Source organism: Branchiostoma lanceolatum, chromosome 15 (assembly GCF_035083965.1).
Source record: "Branchiostoma lanceolatum isolate klBraLanc5 chromosome 15, klBraLanc5.hap2, whole genome shotgun sequence".
Taxonomy (NCBI): domain Eukaryota; kingdom Metazoa; phylum Chordata; class Leptocardii; order Amphioxiformes; family Branchiostomatidae; genus Branchiostoma; species Branchiostoma lanceolatum.
In genome coordinates this window covers 16,540,407-16,546,993 of record NC_089736.1, presented here as the reverse complement: position 1 = coordinate 16,546,993, position 6,587 = coordinate 16,540,407, and positions in this window count along the sequence as shown.

Genomic DNA, 6,587 nt, shown 5'->3' with positions numbered 1-6,587 from the left:
TAATGTGATGTTGGATTAGAAAGTGTTGGAATCAATAATATTGGGGGTGTTTTTTGTCGCTAATGTTGGTTCCCTATATTTTTCTGAGTTTTGGGTTGGGTGTGACCATTTTGACCGGAGGGGTAGTTTTTGCCACTAATGTTAGGTGTAAGAGATGAATGTTATTAGTGTGGTGGTGTTGTGACCTTGCCGTTGGCACAAATGGACACAAGGCCCGCTGTACTAAAGGACGAGCAAGGTCCACTGAGCATCATGTTGTTGTGGTCTTGTCGAAAAGTAGGGGACGACAAGATCCCCAACGATAGAGGGTTAATAAAGATTTGTTATTTAATGTGATGTTGGATTAGAAAGTGTTGGAATCAATAATATTGGGGGTGTTTTTTGTCGCTAATGTTGGTTCCCTATATTTTTCTGAGTTTTGGGTTGGGTGTGACCATTTTGACCGGAGGGGTAGTTTTTGCCACTAATGTTAGGTGTAAGAGATTAATGTTATTAGTGTGGTGGTGTTGTGACCTTGCCGTTGGCACAAATGGACACAAGGCCCACTGTACTAAAGGACGAGCAAGGTCCACTGAGCATCATGTTGTTGTGGTCTTGTCGAAAAGTAAGGGACGACAAGATCCCCAACGATAGAGGGTTAATAAAGATTTGTTATTTAATGTGATGTTGGATTAGAAAGTGCTGGAATCAATAATATTGGTGTTTTTTTTGTCGCTAATGTTGGTTCCCTATATTTTGCTTTGTTTTGGGTTGGGTGTGACCATTTTGACAGGGGTGATCTTTGCCACTAATGTTAGGTGTAAGAGATGAATGTTATTAGTGTGGTGGTGTTGTGACCTTGCCGTTGGCACAAATGGACACAAGGCCCACTGTACTAAAGGACGAGCAAGGTCCACTGAGCATCATGTTGTTGTGGTCTTGTCGAAAAGTAAGGGACGACAAGATCCCAAACGATAGAGGGTTAATATAGATTTGTCATTTAATGTGATGTTGGATTAGAAAGTGTTGTAATCAATAATATTAGGGTTGGTTTTTGTCGCTAATGTTGGTTTCCCATATTTTTCCTAGTTTTGGGTTGGGTGTGACCATTTTGACCGGAGGGGTGATTTTTGCCACTTATGTTGGGTATAAGAGTATTTTCTTTCATAACGTTATACATGCAAAATCAGCTTCTAAAAGTTGCACACTAAAATAAACAACAAAATAGACAATACGTATTCGTTTGAATCAAATAAAGTGGACAACATGTGCACGCCAGTGTGTGCATTCTCTAAATCGTGTCAGGTAATGTCTGGTTGTAACAGCACAATCATTGTAACACGGCTTTGATGCTGGTCCGGCAGTGGAAGGTCTCCGGCGACCTCCCCTGCTGCGGTTAGAGTCTGTGTGGGAAACGGCCAGATTGTTCCAGGCCTGGATTGTTCCTCCCTAGTGCACGTGGATACCGGGTGCCCCGGATGACCTTGTAGTCCGGTATAGGTGACCTGTGCAGGGATCGAGAAAAAAACATACAGAAACATATCAACCTGAATGCTCTCTTCTTTGGTTCTTGTCGTCTCTGAAGACGGTAGACATCTTCGGTCGATTTAACCTCTTGAATTATTGACTTGAATTAGACTATTCCAAAATCATGATTGGCTTTTCTTTTTCAAAGTAGTTGGCGGTGGCATGTTAGTCATGTAGTTGCTAGGTCCTACAGCCACAGGGAAACAAAATTTAGAATGTATGTGACACTGATAAGCTGTTTGACATATTTCTTAGTACCTACGAATATGGCGTGTTATACTTACTTCAAGGTTTTGGAGTTCGATTAAAAAAATAGGGCTCGAAATTCGCATTTTAGTACAGGTAAAATTGTACTAATTTTATCTTTAGCTAGGAAAACAACATTTGGAGTTAAATATGCGTGAAACTGATAAGCAATTTCACAATTTTGGGTCCCTAGGAATTTGACCTCTTATCCTGTAACTAAGGTGAGTGAAGAGTGTACGTGTAGGGCTCAACATCTGCATGCTAGCACAGGTGAAATTGGAGTTGCGCAGGTAGTTTTGACGGACTTTTACTAATTTAGGCCCCCATTCCGTTGATCGAATTGAGTTATCTGTGAAATCTTTGGTCGCTCATAAAAGGTTGCTGCATTTGAGATTTTGGGTCGCCGTAGAGATTCCACTTGAGCACGTTTTCCAGGAGTTCGGCACTCTCACGGCGATCTGGTCAATTTTACGTTTTTTTAATGGTATTTATTATATCTTCGAATTATTGTTTTATTAATTACAAATCTTTATAAGTATTCATAAATGTTTCTAACAAAAGAAAATACGAGAATACTATGTTTCAGAAGTTGTTCTGATCATTTGCAAACATTTCGAAAGTGACTGTCAAAAGAGATAATTTTTTTTAATAGATTTGAAATATAGATAGCCAGATAGGTTTATTTCATATTTCGAAATATTTCGAACTAAAGATATGGGTCATTTGCCCCCCGTAACCGTGTTGTGACTTGGAATGGGGTCCTTATGTCGCCGTGAGAGCGCGGCGAAAGCGCCGTCCAAGTGGAATGGGGGTATAACTGATACTTTAAGAATTGGACGAATGCGCCGTATCCTTTTTTTTCTACATTTGTAATTATGTTGAGCCCAACATACTGTTGGGCGCAATATATTGTGTTCGTATGGTTTCTTTCTCCTGTTTTATCTTGTAATCGACTCAGCTCGGTCGTCCCTGGACCAACTGAGCTGAAATTTGGTATACATGTAGAGTAGGTAAATACCCTGGGAGCATTTTTTAAATTTTTTTCGATATTGACCTCGAACTTGATTTTATTGAGGTTTTTCTGACCAAAAACGTACATTTTGGCCTCCTGTGCTCTGGAAATACATCCAAATGACCTGAAATTTGCTATGGTGGTACATTGAACAAATATTTAAAGAATCCCATTCGCACTTTTGGCATACAATACTTCGAAATGCGATTTTAGAGGGTGTTTTGGGAAGAAGATCGGCTATTTTCCTCATATGGGGTCACTGACCTATAGGTCACATCTTTATTCATCTGGCCGGGTTGACTAATTCGGTCAGCCAATGAGAGAGCGCAGATTTATCAAGCTCAACCTGATTGGTTGAAATAGTCAATTTAATTAGGGGCACTACTAGTACTCTGACAGGTGCAGACACAACTTCACTACTCCCTGGCTCACATCCTTGTGTTGTAAGTTATTGTTGTGTCCTACTGAAGTTATGTAAGTGCAATTGAGTGGAAGGTTCAAAACTTTTCTGGTGGTATTTTTCGACACACACGGTGTTTTTCTTATTTTAACACTGCATGGAAACAAAGATTTCTACAAGTTCGCAAGCTTGGACACTATGGTAAAACCTGACATTTCCTCGCTATGTACACGAATTTTCTACCCCTCTGTCACCAAGATTGGACACTAGTGCGCACAATAGTGCACACAAAGTACCCAACGTTTCCCACCTTAGGAAACATCCCGTGTCGGGACGTTGACAATAACATTAACATTAACAATAGAGAGTTGTGAAGTGCGTGAAAATTTACGTTGAGCTTGCTTTGAGTAGTTGTTTAAAGTTTTTGGCTAAAAATGACGTTAATCAGTAAGAATTTTCAACCTCCTTACGTAAACCCCTGTTACATGTCTACACTATATCGGGCCGCGGGGAAGTCTTGAATATCGGCGCTGATCGATAGCGCATTAAACAAAATGTGTGGCGTAGCGTTGTACTAAAAAAATAATAGCATATGAATATGGATGCCTGGAAGAGCCCATCCATGCATAGGGTTTCAAATTGGGAGAGATCCATTTCTGACTGGTCTTCAATTCAATTATTCATTCAAATACCAACATTGCAGACATGCAACAAACGTTAGCCTCTATGCCACAGTCGATTTTTGCGTGGGGAGGGAAATGGGCGAAACAAGTTGCATTTGCTCCCGCAAATGTTGCCTTTCTAGTTTTTTATGTTTTTTACACGTGAACAAATGCGACGTATCATTTTTCTACATTTTTAATTTATCTTCAGCTAATTCTACAATTGTCGGGGGTTGAGGTTTTCAAACGTGGACAAATGAGATGTACTGGAATTAGTTTTGGAATTTTTACGTTTGTCAGGCGTAAAATTTTAATACGTGGATGATACATGCGACGTATAATTTTTTCTAACTACACAACTAATTCTAAATTAATTTGTCAGGGGGGGGGGGCTTTGCACATTTTCATACCTGACAAAAAGATGTACTAGAATTGCATTTCTACGTTTTTCGGGCATATGATTTATGGTTTTCATACGTGGACGATGGGACGTTTTTTTGAACATTTGTACTTTGTCTTCAGTTAATGCTACATTTGTCAGGGGTGAGATGTACTGGAATTAGTTTTGGAATTTCTACATCTGTCAGGCGTATGATTTTCATACGTGGACGAGTGCGACGTATTATTATTTTCTACATTTGTAGTTTTTCTACTGTAACAGTCTACATTTGTCGGGGATGTAGATTTTTAAATGTGTACAAATAAGTTGTATTGGAATTAGTTCTTATACGTGGACATGCGACATACTAGAATTAGTTCTGAAATTTCAACGTTTGTATGGCACATGATTTTGAAACGTGGATGAATGCGACGTATTTCTAAATTCTAGGCTGCTAAGTTATTGCTCATTTTTCATCAAACCTAAAAAGTTTCAATAACACTTTTAACAGCAATTCTGAATATCAAACATACGTCGAGATGGTTTCGAAAATGGCTACTTGCCGAAATCTCTACCTTGCCATGAAAGGTATCTGAAATGACCACAAAAGCGTAACGTTAACATAAAAACTGAAAAGACCTACCTGCACAAAAACAGAAACAGACGCCTCTTACCTCAGTTCTGTACAGATCGACTCTGGTGTTATTTGTCCTTCCAGTCTCAGAATCTAAATTTCCATAGTCGAGTCCTGTCTGCGGAACGTGCAACAACTTTTCCTGCCTTGGAGATTAATGAACAAACGTCTGGTGTTGCTATTTTCAAACAGTCCATATTCTTCCAGTCTCTTCTGGCCGTGCTTCCCCGTTGTTGTTTCCACTGCTGACATGGGGGTGATACATCCCTTCTTGCTCACCATGTTGTCACAACTTTCGATTAGAGTTTAGAAATCTCCATATTATCTGCTAGAAATGAGTTGTTTTCTAACACAAGAAACGCCCTTTGTTCTCATACGTCTAGACACTGTGGCCACGGCACTAGACTGTGTCTGCAGCTGTGTCCTTCTGTCCGCCCACCAGACCAGTACCCTGTAACTGATACTCCCATGGGTGCATCCATGTTGCTGTGCCTGGAGAAGTCATTAACTCGGAAACAGGGCTTAAAATTGATACCCAGTCAAAGTTTCCATCACAATGGCACCATCCCAACTTTGCTAACATGTCATACCATTTGTGGTCTATATCTATGTACTATATTGCCTAAAAGACCTAAAATTTGGTCATAACAAGATGTAACATTGACGATGGATTAAGGGCAAGAGTAACGGATTATGGTTAGGGTTATGGATTAATTAAGGTTATGGTGACGGATTAAGGGTAAGGATGACAGATTAAGGGAAAAGGTGACGGATTAGGTTATCGGGTGACAGATTAACGGCTATGGTGACGGATTAAGGGTTATGGCGACGTGACTGATTGAGGGCAACCACTGTGAGGGATCAAGGCTTTCGTGACAAATTAAGGGTTATGGAGACGGATTAAGAGCAAGGATGGATGATAAAGGTCAAGGGCAACGGATTAAGGGCCAGGGTGACGGATTAAGGGAAAGGATGGCGGATTAAGGGAAATGATTACAGATTGAGGGTAAGGATGGCGGATAAGGGGAAATGATTACAGCTTAAGGGAAAGGTAACGGATTAAGGACTAAGTTGACGGATTAAGGGTAAAGATGACGGATTAAGGGAAATGATTACAGATTAAGCGAAAGGGTGACGGATTAAGGATTGTGGTGACGGATTAAGGGCAAAGGTCGCGGATTAAGGGCTATAATGATGGTTTAAGGGTGATGGTGACGGATTAAGAGCAAAGATGGCTGATGAAGGTCAAGGGCAACGGATTAAGGGCTAGGGTAACGGATTAAGGGATAAAGTGACAGATTAAGGGTAAGAATGGCGGATTAAAGGAAATAAGTAAAGATTATGGGAAAGGGTAACGGATTAAGGGCTAGGTTGATGAATTAAGGGTAAGGATGGCGGATTAAGGGAAATGATTACAGATCAAAGCGAAGGGTAACGGATTAAGGACTAAGGCGACGGATTCAGGGTAATGATGGCGGATTAAGGGAAATGAGTACAGATTAAGGTAAAGGGTAACGGATTAAGGACTAAGGCGACGGATTAAGGGTAAGGTTGGCGGATTAAGGGAAATTATTACAGATTAAGGGCAAGGATGACGGATTAAAGAGGAATGATAAGAGATTAAGTGAAAGAGTGATGGATTAAGGATTGTGGTGACGGATTAAGGGCAAAGGTCGCGGATTAAGGGCTATGGTGACGGTTTAAGGGTGATGGTGACGGATTAAGGGGAAGGATGGCTGATGAAGGTC